At 35.3% G+C, this 13,831-nt stretch overlaps 2 pseudogenes; both read left to right on the forward strand.

The window, feature by feature from the left end:
* The first annotated feature begins 319 nt into the window (after nt 1–319).
* On the forward strand, nt 320–1,522 carry LOC149558301 (vacuolar protein sorting-associated protein 41 homolog pseudogene; annotated as a pseudogene).
* Nucleotides 1,523–4,626: 3,104 nt separating this feature from the next.
* Nucleotides 4,627–7,203, forward strand: LOC149558302 (vacuolar protein sorting-associated protein 41 homolog pseudogene; annotated as a pseudogene).
* Nucleotides 7,204–13,831: the final 6,628 nt, after the last annotated feature.

Genomic DNA, 13,831 nt, shown 5'->3' on the forward strand with positions numbered 1-13,831 from the left:
CTAATTGCTTTAGGCTAAATAAGTCTCCAAAATTACGGAACTATCATGGAATGTATTGATATTATTCTAGTTGTATTCCACATGGTATTATGATCTATAGGCTCAAGATATCTAAACTATTTCAAAGGAATGCATTTCAAGTGATAATTGGACTTTGGAGAAACATTTCAGTATCAACTTATACATTAATTCCAATTCTTTAGAAGAGTCTTCCAAAATAACTAAAGTGATCACGTAGGGGTGATATACTATTTATCTCAATATCAAGAAGGTGATAGCATCACATTTTCTGATTTGATATTAACTTCAAGAGCAGAATATGGGGCAGTCAGAGATTGAATCGTATTTAGTTGCTTTTGGAGATGAAGAAAATGAAATTTTGTATGTTTCAGCCCCACAACTCTGCCAACATTTATATTGTGACTTATTAGTTAATAGGGTTCACTATGAGTATAATGGAGATGCTCTAGTTATTCTAGCATATATATCTGATAAGGAAGATAGAGAAAATGAAGTTGGGAACACTTTGCCATCACGACAGTGATCTGCCCAAAGACCAGAGGTACATATTGTCACTTGGAAAAATGAAGACCTTGCAATAGATGAACTTCCAATAAATGGATTTGAGCATTTCAAGGCCAAAGATTATCTTCTTGCACATGCTTCTTTCTCAAGAAGGAGTGGTACAGGAGGGCAGTGGGCTACTGGGGAGGATTCCCTATACTATATAGTTTTTCCTAAAGGTGTAATCATTGCAAAGCATAGGGATGTAGATGACCATATAGCTTGGCTTCTTCAACATCAATAGCATAAAAAAGCACTAGCTATAATCGAAGTTGGAAAAGCTCGAATCAAACTTTTTGATGAGGTGGGTTCAAAATATCTTCATTTCTTGGAAATGCAATATGCTCAAGTAGTTGCTTTGTGCCCAAAATTGTTGCATGGATCTGCAATGGCATGGTAGAGATGGGTGTTTGAATTTTCACATAATTGATAGCTATACCTTTTGGTACCTTACATCCCCACCAATAATCCTCAACTATGGGATACTGTGTATGAGGTAGCTCTCATAGCTCTAGCCACAAATCTAGCATTCCATAAAAAAATATTGTCAACAATTCAAACTTGGCCATCATCTATATATAGTGCATCCATGGTCATTGATTCTATTGAACCATAGTTAAATATGAGCTCTATAACTTCCACTTTGAGAGAGGCTCTAGCCAATTTGTATTTCATTGATAAACAATCTAAGAAGGCTTTTGCAATATATGCAGATCTAAGGAAGCCTGGCATATTTGAATTTATCAAGGAGCTAATTAAGCAAAGCCTTGGCAATCTAGAAATGATTGGAATGTTACTAGAGCACACAGTGGGTAATCTAGATCTACTTCATATTGTGAATATGGTACCAAATGGTTTGCGTATCCCAAGGTTAAGGGATTGGCTTGTCAAAATTATCACAGATTATCGCATAGAAACTTCACTTTGGCATGGTTGCAATGACATTCTAAAGGACTAAGAAATGGGAAGAGTACAACAAAGAACTTGAGTTCAAGGGCCACAAGGAGGTGTCAATTTCCAAGGTTATGATGAATTATTTCTCTATTCATGGATAGAAGCTTGCAAGTGCTTGTCAAATATCTTCAATATTTGGTTGAGAAGTCATGGTATTATAGACTAGATTATATTAATTCGATAAAGGTCTATTCAGTTCATCTTATTGAGCAAGGTCAGATGAAGGGACAAAGTCATATTAGTTCCTCTTTTTTGTAACTTTGTAGTCACTTGTCACATGCCCTTTCGAATTCTAAAATTTGAAATACTTTTTATTCCCATGAATGTTGTACGTTTGTAAACTCTATATATATTGTTGAAGAAGATAATAACAAAAGAGTGTAGGATGCAAAATTTTTGGTGTAGGATACTTGATGTTGTAGAGTCAATTAAAGAGTATTTTATGTCAATTATTTTCTATTCTAGATAGTTGATAGTTGTTAATTAGCTGATTCTTTCTCTTAAACTAAGTTATTGTAGGAAGGAAAGGATGTTTCATTCTTTTGTTTTGAGGTTGTGAATAAACCTAGTAGAATGTGTTGTGGAATGTTCAAAGAAGGACTCATTAGAAATTTTTCATTATTTCACATATATCTCTGTTAACAGTTGTTGTAGATTAGTTAAGTGCTGAGTGTATGAATTCATAGGATGTGTGAGTTCTACCATTTGGTTCATAGACTAGAAAGATCTCCTTGCCTACATTAAGTTCTATTTAGGCTTAATTTGGTCTACCTCTTCTACTCTCGAGTTAAGAGCATACCCTATATTAGTTTTAGGTTCAAAACATAATTCATTGCATATCATTCCATAAGGGAGTTGTACCTACCAATTCAAAGAAAAGCCAATAATCAGAGAATGACTTTTCAACTATTGCAACCAGATATTGTTCATGATTTGGGCACTAAAAGTCATATTCCTAAGAAGCAAGAAAGGAAAAATCTACTTACCAATAGATTTTTGGCAACTTTGTTGGGGAGGTGAAAATGAAGATTAGTGTTGGAGATTGTTTTCTCAGTCTTATTATTATTATCTCTACTAGAGATTGGTGACTCTATGTTTTAAAGAGCTCTATTACATATCAAAGTTTGAAGAATTTAAAAAGTTCTTATCATTCAGTTACCTAGCTTGTGTTTACACAATAGAATTTGGCGACTAAGAGGAAGAACAGATTGATTTTTCAATCTTCATTATTTGTTTTCATTGCTTCCTGAGCAATTGGGGACTCTGTTCTCAAAGAACCTCATTTACAAGTCAAGAAACAATTGCATTATAAGGTTTTCTAATTTTAGAGCCTTGGTAATAATTGAAATTTTAGAATACTAATACTCACAATTAGTCACCTTACTTGCCATCAGGTAAAATGGTGCAACCTCATGAGGATACAATTTCAATTATAGAAGAGCTAGTAAAGTTTTGAAAGAAGAAGAACTAGCTAGAAATTTGGCCACTGTGGGACAAAGAAAAATACAGAATTAGAGGCTAACTCAAGCATCAATTCAAACACTCAGTGGCCCACAAGAAATTGAGGTAACATCACTCTTGTTCTCATTAATTTGATGAAATTTTATGCAGATTTCTATTACTTTGTGTACAAAAAAAAATCTTAGAGAATGTATCGAGGTTAGAATCCTCTAAGAGATAAATTAGGATATGGCTGCACCTTGGGCAGTTGCTATTAGGCCTCTTACTTTTGCAGCCTACCATCCTCTTCCTTCTGGTTCCTAGAAGAATATACCTAAATTCACAAGAGATGGGAAGGTTACTACAGATGAACACATAAAGGCATTTTTCATAGCTATAAATATTTTAGGAGTTAATCATGAAGATGTTGTAGTCTAGTTATTTCTTGAAACTCTTACTAAGGTAGCTGTAGACTAGTTCTATCACTTGGTTGATGGATCTATTATGAATTGGAATACCATGAGAGAAACTTTTGAGAATCGTTTTAAAATTGTTGAAGATGAACATGCTCTATTGGCTCAATTAACATCAGTAAAGAAGTTACCTTCTATGAGCATGAGAGATTTTGTTGCTAACTTCAATAAGATCATGAATAAAATTCTAGCAGCAAATAGACCCACAGCAGGCAATCTGAAAACATTCTTCATCAGCGCTATGCCTCTTGACATAAGCTTTGAATTAAGGAGATCTTGCCCTGTAGATTTGGAGACAGCTCAAATGATTGTTGTAGAGTTGGAGGATGATATGATTGTTGCAAGAAGATAGAAACATGAAATTCATAATAATGCCAGCACCAGTGATACTACTTCATAGGAAGAGATGATTCAGAATTTTTCTTGTGAGCCAATTTCTTTGAAAAGATAGCTCCCAAACTTGAACAATCCATATCAAAGAATTTTTTTAGGGCAGGCTGATGAATGTAGTAATAAAACTTTTTAGTTGCCTTGATTATAGAAAAGATTAGCAATCGAAGCTCCCCATAAAAAGGTAAATGGATGTGTGCTTCATTTGACTAACGATCATGATAATGAAAGCTGTCCAGATGTGATTAGTAGGAGGCAATTTCTAACTACCAAATTTTCTTTGTCTAGTAGTGAGACAAAGTCATACTCCAAAAATTTGTTTTTAAAGTATGAATTAGATTCAAAGAAACAAAATATAAAGGTAGTTGTTGATTCAAAAATTCCTCCAGCAAGACAAAAACAGCCAGCATCCAAAGTGCACAACATTGATGTAAGTTCTACAAAGGATACTTTGTCTTCTCCCATCTTCCTTTCTTTGAGAGAACATGAATTTAATTCATCTTCAGTTAGTCTACAATGGATGAGCTATCAACATGAAGAAAATAATTAGCCAAAAGAGCATTTCCAGCTTATAGAAAATGACATGCTTGAATCATCACAAGAAGAAGAAAGGGTTGTTTTTATTCCTTGTTTCTCAACAATATTTCCATTGGAATCAATAATTTCACCTTTGGATTTATCATTTGAGGTTGAAAGGGAGACTTTTTCTCCTAAGGATGAGCATAATGAAAAGGTCTAGGAAAATGCTCTGTCTGTGTCTAAAATTAAATATCAAGAGCATACCACAAATAGTTTGGATGTGATTATGGAAGATGTTCAGGGAACATCTTATTCTGATAAAATTTACAAAGTTAATCAAGAGGAGGTAGTTCGTATGGTAGACTATGATTTGAATGCTTTCCTAGAATCAATCAATATGAATCTAGAATCACCCTCAGTATTGCATACAGAAGAATTAGTTTTGGGTCAACATGCTAAAATTGTTAAAACTAAAGGAATTGCTTTGACCGCTACGGAGAGTAAGGAGTTGATGATTGAAGTTGAAGACAATGCTGATCATAGACAGAATGAGTAATCATTTCTCTCAGTCGAATCACTTTAGGCTATAGTAAGTTTTCCCAAGCAAAAATATGAAGGTACAAAAATCTGACATGAAGAAGTTTATGATGGAAAATGGTTATTTGGCAAATTACCATTGCCTAGAAAGTTGCTGAATTGGCCCTGTTCTCATAAAAGTAAGGGGTTGCTGATGAATTTAAAGAATTCATAAATATGCAGACCTCTATCTCACAAGGGTTCATATTTCTCTCAGCTTGCAAATGGTTTTGTTTGATTAATGCGGGATTCTTCTCATATAAAGTTTGTCTAGTTTTTTCCCACCTTATATGAGGTCTTTTTGTTGTGTTTAGTTAGTTTCCTTTCTTGTTACTTGGTTTTTCTTGTTCTATTTTGTTGTGTTGCTGCCCTTTTTATTCATTACTTAAAAATGGAAATGTTTAAGTCCCTAGTTGGGGCCAACTGTTACCCCACTTTTCATCCTTCACCCATGCTGTCAAAGAAGAATATTTTAAAATTTAATGTCTCAATCAGGTCTGGTCTTGTTTGAGTCTAGGTCTAAGTCCTTCCTAGAATAGGCTACCTTTTTTGGGTTTCCCTGCCACTGCCTTCTTACTCTAAGCTAGGTGGGTTGTTTTTAAAAGTCTCTTCATATTGGGTAGGTTATAGATCACAACCCGGCAAGGGAAATGTGCTCCTATTGATGTTCCTTCTAAAGGAGAATGATGACCAAAAGTCACATGAATCTATTTGGACATCATCTTGAAGGGTTTCATATTTCTAATTGCTTTAGGCTAAAGAAGTCTCTAGAATTATGGAACTAGAATGAAATGTATTGATATTATTCTAGCTGCATTCCACATGGTATTATGATCTACAGGCTCAAGATATATAAAATATTTCAAAGGAATGCATTTCAAGTGATAATTGGACTTTGGAGAAACATTTCAATATCAAATTATGCATTAATTCGAATTCTTTAGAAGTTTCTTCCAAATGAAGCAAATGAAATTGTGTATGTTTTGGCCCCACAACTCTGCTAGCATTTATATTGTGACTTATTAGTTAATAGGTTTCACTATGAGTATAATGGAGATGCTCTAGTTATTCTAGCATATATACCTAATAGGGAAGATGGAGAAAATGAAGTTGGGAACACTCTATCGTCATGAAAGGGATGTGTCCATAGACCAGAGGTACATATTGTCACTTGGAAAAATGAAGACCTTGCAACGGATGAACTTCCAATAAATGGATTTGAGCATTTCAAGGGCAAAGATTATCTTCTCACACATGCTTCTTTCTCAGGAAGCAGTGGTGCAGGAGGGCAGTGGGCTCTTAGGGAGGAATCCATATACTATATAGTTTTTCCTAAAGGTGTAATCATTGCAAAGCATAGGGATGCAGCTGACCATATAGCTTAGCTTCTTCAACATCGATAGCATGAAAAAGCACTAGCTGCAATCAAAGCTAGAAAAGCTCGAATCAAACTTCTTGATGAGGTGGGTTCAAAATATTTTCATTTCTTGGAAAGGAAGTATGCTAAAGTGGTTGCTTTGTGCCCAAAAATTTTGCATGGATCTATAATGGCATGGGAGAGATGGGTGTTTGAATTTGCACAAGATCGCAACTACCCATTTTCTTACCTTACATCCCCACCAATAATCCTCAACTATGGGATACTTTGTATGAGGTAGCTCTCATAGCTCTAGCCACAAATCCAACATTCCATAAACAACTGTTGTCAATAATTCAAACTTGGCCATCATCTTTATATAGTGCATCCATGGTCATTGATGCTATTGAACCACAGTTAATTATGAGCTCTACAACTCCCACTTTGAGAGAGGCTCTAGTCAATTTGTATGTCATTGATAAATAATATGAGAAGGCTTTTGTAATATATGTAAATCTAAGGAAGCCTGGCATATTTGAATTTATCAAGGAGTTGATTAAGCAAAGCCTTGGCAATCCAAAAATGGTTGGAATGTTACTGGAGCACACAGTGTGTAAGCTAGATCTGCTTCATATTATAAATATGGTACCAAATGGTTTGCGTATCCCAAGGTTAAGGGATTGGCTTTTCAAAATTATCATAGATTATCACACAGAAACTTCACTTCGGCATGGTTGCAATGACATTCTAAAGGCTAATTGTGTCAACCTGCTAGTGAAATGTTATTATGAGGCTTGTCATGGTATTTACATTGCAAGTAGGGAAGACGAGTTTAATTCAAATAAGCATCAAGTTAGAGATGACAAAGGACTAAGAAATGTGAAGAGTACAACAAAGAACTTGAGTTCAAGGGTCATGGGGAGGTGTTAATTTGCAAGGTTATGATGAATTATTTCTCTGTTCATGGATAGAAGCTTGCAAGTGCTTGTCGAATTTCTTCAATATTTGGTTGAGAAGTCATCGTATTATAGACTAGATTATATTAATTCGATAAAGGTTTATTCAGTTCATCTTATTGACCAAGGTTAGATGAAGGGAAAAAGTCATATTAGTTCCTCTTTGTTGTAATTTTGCAATCACTTGTCACATGCCCTTTCAAATTTTGGAAGTTGAAATACTTTGTATTCACATGAATGTTGTACATGTGTAAACTCTCTATATACTATTGAAGAAGATAATAACAAAAGAGGGGGGTGGGGGGGGTGGGGGGTGGGGGAAATTTTTTGGTGTAGGATACTTGATGTTGCAGAGTCAATTAAAGATTATTTTATGTCAATTATTTTCTATTCCAGTTAGTTGATAGTTGTTAAGTAGCTGATTCTTTCTCTTAAACTAAGTTATAGTAGGAAGGAAAGGATGTTTCATTCCTTTATTTCAATGTTGTGAGTAAACCCAGTAGGATGTGCTGTGGAATATTCAGAGAAGGACTCATTAGAATTTTTTCATGATATCATGTATATCTCTTTTAAAAGTTGTTGTAGATTAGTTAAGTGCTGAGTATATGAATTCATAGGATGTGTGAGTTCTACCATTTGGTTCATAGACTAGAAAGCTCTCATTGCTTGGATTAAGTTTTGTTTAGGCTTAATTCAGTCTACCTCTTCCGCTCTTGGTTAAGAGCATACCCTGTATTAGTTTTAGGATCAAAACATAATTCATTGCATATCATTCCATAAGGGAGCTATACCTACCAATTCAGAGAAAAGCCAGTAATCAAAGAATAGCTTTTCAACTATTGCAACCAAATATTGTTCATGATTTGGGCACTAAAAGTCATATTCCTAAGAAGAAAGAAAGGACAAATTTATTTACCAATAGAAAGTAAAAAAAAGCCATACAAATATTTACATAGACAATTACACTAGATATGTTGACTAGGGAAACCCTTGATCAGAGGGAAAACCCCAATCAGAATGATGCCCACAAAATGGTGTATTAATATAAATATTCCTTGTTAGAGGATGGACCCTATTAGGAGTCTATTAAAAAATTTAGTGAAATGAGTCCATGTTAGGAGACTTTGAATCCCTGTTAGGATATTCCAAGCCCATTAGGAGTTGTGGTACAATGTATGCAAGAAGAGCCCACTACCCAACTATGCAATTTCAACTACAAGAAGAGCTCACCACTCAAACAAGTAATTTACTATTATCTTCTTCTTTCCTCTATCCTTTCCTCTATCCTATCAACTAGAAAAATCACTTTCAAACCTTTTAGACTAGGTCATGAACCTCAAATTTAAATATCAAACCTTGGATCATTCAAAAAAATGTTAGCAATGAAGTTTCCTTCTCTTTTGCACGACTCCGCTCAACTTTGCATTCTCTACTATTTATCATCAATCATTTAATCATATCAACACACCACATGATAAAGAAAAATTTCCTTCCTTTATACCAAGTCCATAAAAAAATTCCCTAAGTTGGCTATTAGTCCTTCTCAATTAATTATTATAGGACCTTACTAAGAACACATTACACTTAGTGATAACCTTAATCTTCCACTTTGCAACTTGAATAACTTTCTACACATGTAATACCATGATGAGAAAGCTTAACCACATCATCCTCAACATGTCTTCTTCATGTCCTCAACCTCAATTCTCAAGATATAAACTCTACTAGGAGATATAACAAGTTCACTAGAACATGCCTCTATAAACTCTATCTCAAAAAAAAAACATCACCAAAACTTACATAACTTCTACACTTGTCCTTTCTACTTCTAATGTTAACTACATATACCAAATACATAGAAGTCTCTCCCATAACCTTGGGTGGTTATCATGCTCAACTAGCCATCTTTACGAACTTAATCTTTTTGTTGTTCTTCTATCAAATACCATAGAAGACATGAAACATGCTACATTGACATCAATGACAAACTCAACCATGAATGTAACATATCATCATCAAACCAAACTTCCAATCTTACCAATATTTCAAAATTAGCATCGATCAAGGTGTTTGAGTGTTAGAGCTAAGTGGCAAGTGTACTTGCTACTAGTGTCACAAGATACAGAGAGCATATGCATGGCAAGGCCAAAAAACTATGGGTCATGGTGAGTGACGACCATAAATATTCAAATAACATGTAGATGAAGTGAAGCATGGTGAAAATTATAACATGGCCATTGGGTTTATTGGGAAGTCTAAGGAAGTGTGGAAGTCAAAGTATGTTGGACTCACTAGATCACTCACAACAAGAGGGTGATGTTAGCTAGGGTGGATGGGTGAGGCCAGGATGGAGAGAAAAATGTAGTCAGTGAACTTTTGGGGAACTAGTATATTATTCTAAACATCAAGCATTAATCCATGAGTGAGGTGAATCAAGTCAATGCTGGATTGGTGCTAACACAACCTAAGGATGTGGGGGTCAGGCTGGAAGAATCGGCATTAATTATGTTGTCAAGGAGCATAGCACAATAGGTGTTATAGGTGGTATTGGATGATGAACTGAAGATGTAGGTGAAGAATAGTCCACCTAAAGTGGAAAAGTTCCTGTTAGAAGTAGTGATGGAGGTGGGAGCGATGGACTCTCTTGAAGAATCTACAAGAAAATCTTGGTGAGAGATGGAAGACATTAGTCTGAGTGAGGTGATGAGTGAAGCATATTGGTTGATTAGTCTCAAGATTCTAGGACAAAGGTTGGTGAAAGGAGAAATAGGCAGTGTGAATGTAAAGGAGCCATAACTAGAGGTGGGGGATGTAGGTCAAACATTAAGTGACATGGAAGAATTATAGAAAATGTTAACCACTAAGAGAGTCTGGGTGGAAAATGCAAAATAAGAAGTCACCTTTTTGCTAGGGTTGATGGAGAAGACACATGAAGATGGAGTACAAATGGAGTCAAAATGGCTCCAAGTAGTGGTGAATATGGAACAGGCACGTGTACAAGTAATAGAAGTAGAACTATATGCAGACCAATCATGGGCATAGGGAAATGAAGCATGGATGCAAGAAAAGTGATATCAAGTGCAGAGGTTCCTGGAATCCCTAAAGATGGTGCAAGTGGGTTTGGATAGTATGCAAAATGAGTTGGTGTTACTATAGTCGTAGTTTGAGTCATTTAGGGAGGCAATTGAAAAATCAAACACCCTGTTGTTGCAGCTGTAGGAGTGATTAGCATTGAGTGAGTCAAAGATGAGACATTTGTAGTAGTGGTTGGGAGAGACAAAAGATGATGTGGAGCATTGGTGAATAGTGACTGATCAAATGTAGTAGGAGCAAAATGTGGCCCAATGAGCAAAGATTGTACCAGGAATAAACAAGCTAGTGAAGAATGTGTTGTGGATATGCAACAAACTATGAAAGTACACTAGGAAGCTGCCTATTATATGGAACTTTAATATTTATCATCAAGAATTCCCTAATGAGAATAGATGGGAGATACAATTTTTGGATAGGGAATTTGCACAACTATTGAATGTCCAATTATGCAGTGGTAGATTTTTTATTCATATGAGCATTGTGTGGATATGTAGAGGATTGACACCAGGGGCTTCTTCTTCTAGAATTAGGTTTGTAGAAATGCCCTTGATTGGACACCTTGTCCTACCATCTCCCTCACGAAGGCTAGAATAAATGATTACCAAATTTGATTTGAATGTAATATTGTTGTTGCAATTGTAATTGAATAAAAGTTTGTTTATTTTTGTGGCAGGCAAAAGGGGGACTAGTATTGATGTTAATATGTCAAACAAACATCATCGTGTCTATTTTGAATATTTTTGGAATGTATTTGGATGTTTATGAAATTTTTAGGAGTATATATGGATGTTTTTGGGATTTTAAAGGAATATGTGAATGCTTTTAGAATTTGTGTAAATATTTGGAAGGTTGTCAATCTCCATAAAAGTGGTAACAATAAGATTTGTAGAGGAAGAATGTGTGGAGAACTAAATCCCATTGTGGGCTCTCAATGAAAGATGAGTACACACTTGTGTAACATCTGGAGAGCCATGGTGTTTAAGGTGGAAAAAGCAGGAAGTGCTAAACCATGAGTTGTAAGGCACATTTCTGTATATATTGATAGTCTATACAGACAAGCTTAAGACCAACGTGGGAATTTTTCTCTAGATGTGTGCTAAGATGGATGCTCAAGAGGCCTATGAAAAGGTGTTTGGGCCTACAGGAGGCTTTGATGGCCAAAGAAGGTTCAAGATGAACCTTGAAAAAGGTGCTTGAAGGTCTGGGAAGGATGTTTGGGTATTGAAAAAGGTGCCTAGGGCTAAAAAAATGCCCGAGGGGACAAAAAAGGTGAAATAGAGCCTTAAAAAAGATGTATTGGCCTAAAATAGTGTTTGGGGACCTAGAAAGGCATGTGAAGGGCCTAAAAAGGCACTTAAGTGGCCTAAAAAGGTGAAACAAGGGCTTGAAAAAAGGCATTTTGGCCTAAAAAGGTGGTTGGGGGCCTAAAAATCCACTTGAAGGATCAAAAAGGGTGCTTGGGCCTTGAAAAAGGTGCATGAGGCCTAAAAAGGTGCTATAGGGACTGAAAGGGAAAGGAGATCACTACAATCTCTCAAACTTATGCTTACCCATTCTGTGCCCCCTGTTAGGTGATGATGAAAGAGTTTGATAGATATCTAGGCCTTTTAGGATAACATTGATATATTTGTTGAAGGGGTCTAGATCAATCATGGCCACTACAACATAAATAAGACTAGTAATCCATTGAGAATTGTGGCTTTTGATAGAAGGAAAGAAAAGGGGACTCTACTGGAGCCTCTTGTACTATTCATGTTGTGCCAGATTTTTTGAAGTTCTGTGGGATGTTTCAAGACATAATAGTTGGAATTATAATAGGAAAGGTAAAATTATAAGAGGGGGTGTGAATTAGTGCTTCAAACTTTTAACCCATAAAATATCCACTACACATCCATCTCTCTCATTTAACAAATAAATTGAAATACCATGTAAGGCATTTACATCTAAAGCATGTAAACAAGTATTCACACATATGACACAAGATATGATTACCTAGAAACCCTCCAATGAGAAGGTAAAACTAGGTAGGGATGACACTCACAAATCTTCACTGCTACAATAATAAAGTGTATCAAATGAAGATTACAATGTTTGATCACGAACCATGATCTACCTTATTAAAGGCTTGCAAAAAATGTTACGTCTTACCCTATTAAAGAATTTCAACACTGTTAAAAGTGTGCCTTGTTAAAGGACATCAACTCACAATTAAGTAAGCACCAAGAACTGTTAGAGGATTTTAATACAACTTGTTAGGACTATTATGTTAAGAGATTTAACTGATTCACCTATTAGAATGTCTCAACAATGATCCTATGTTTAGCACTCTTATGCATGATGATAGATCACCTTTATCCTACTGTATACTTGATCCTTCTTGATCATATGTCCCTTTGTTGCTCACTATTTCCTTCCTCTATTCTCCTTTAATTGATTCTACAATGGAATTCAAATCATAATACCTTGGTCACCATGAATATGCTGGTTTGTGCATGCAAAACTCTCCTTGATCATTAATTAATTCCCTTTCATGCTCATAGAAAGTTTAGAATTTTTCCTCCTTAATAAGACCTATGTGACTTAAGGTTAGGCATGAATCAATTGTTGTGATTCATCCATATTGCCACTTAAACTTTCCCTTTACCTGATTGGGTGCATGTAATGCATAGTGATTCCAACTTAAGATTCATCCTTATCACCAAAGTATCATAATTCAATATGTAAGTCGGCTAAAAATGATTTGCATAGTAGTTTGTACCAATACAAACAACTATGCCAAAACTCTATTACTCAGCATCTAAAGTCCCTAATTCTTGGCACATACTAATTTCAAAACTATCACTCAGCATCTAAATGACTTGGCATACACTATTTTCTCTGCTCCTAAATCAATTGGCATATACTGTTTGTTCGATATTTGAGTGACTCAGCACCTGAATGACTTGACACTCATTATTGACTTGGCATGCTCTAATTTATACATGTTGTGCTTGGCATATGCTACTTTTTTGGCATGAACTAAGTAAATGACTTAAGTGTATAGACACTCACTTCTCAAAACCAATCTAAGATCAATAATCTCCCCCTTTGAGATGAGTGACAAAAACACTTGGTCATGTATTGATACTTTAATTCCTACGAGCATAACATAACATAACTAGTTGGCTTCTATACAAAATTTCAAAATATCAAAATTTTGCAACAACTTATACATCAGAAATCTTATAACTCCTCTTGAGTTGTTTGATTTGATCTATTTGGTAACAAAATATCTCCTGTTGAGTAGATTTTCCTCAACTGTTGATACTCTTTGTCTCATTATTTCTTATTTTCTCCCCCATACTTGCATATTTTCTCCCCCATCACTCTTACTCCCCTTTTTTGACACTAATATCAATGGGTTATACACTAATATTGTGTTTTTCCAAAAAGGACTTATGGACCTCAAAAATAATCTTAAGAGCAGAATCCCAATTATCACAACGTACCTCCAAAGAGTTGATTTGGAT

Source organism: Cupressus sempervirens, chromosome 5 (assembly GCF_028749045.1).
Source record: "Cupressus sempervirens isolate cs-2001-9-10 chromosome 5, ASM2874904v1, whole genome shotgun sequence".
Lineage (NCBI taxonomy): Eukaryota > Viridiplantae > Streptophyta > Pinopsida > Cupressales > Cupressaceae > Cupressus > Cupressus sempervirens.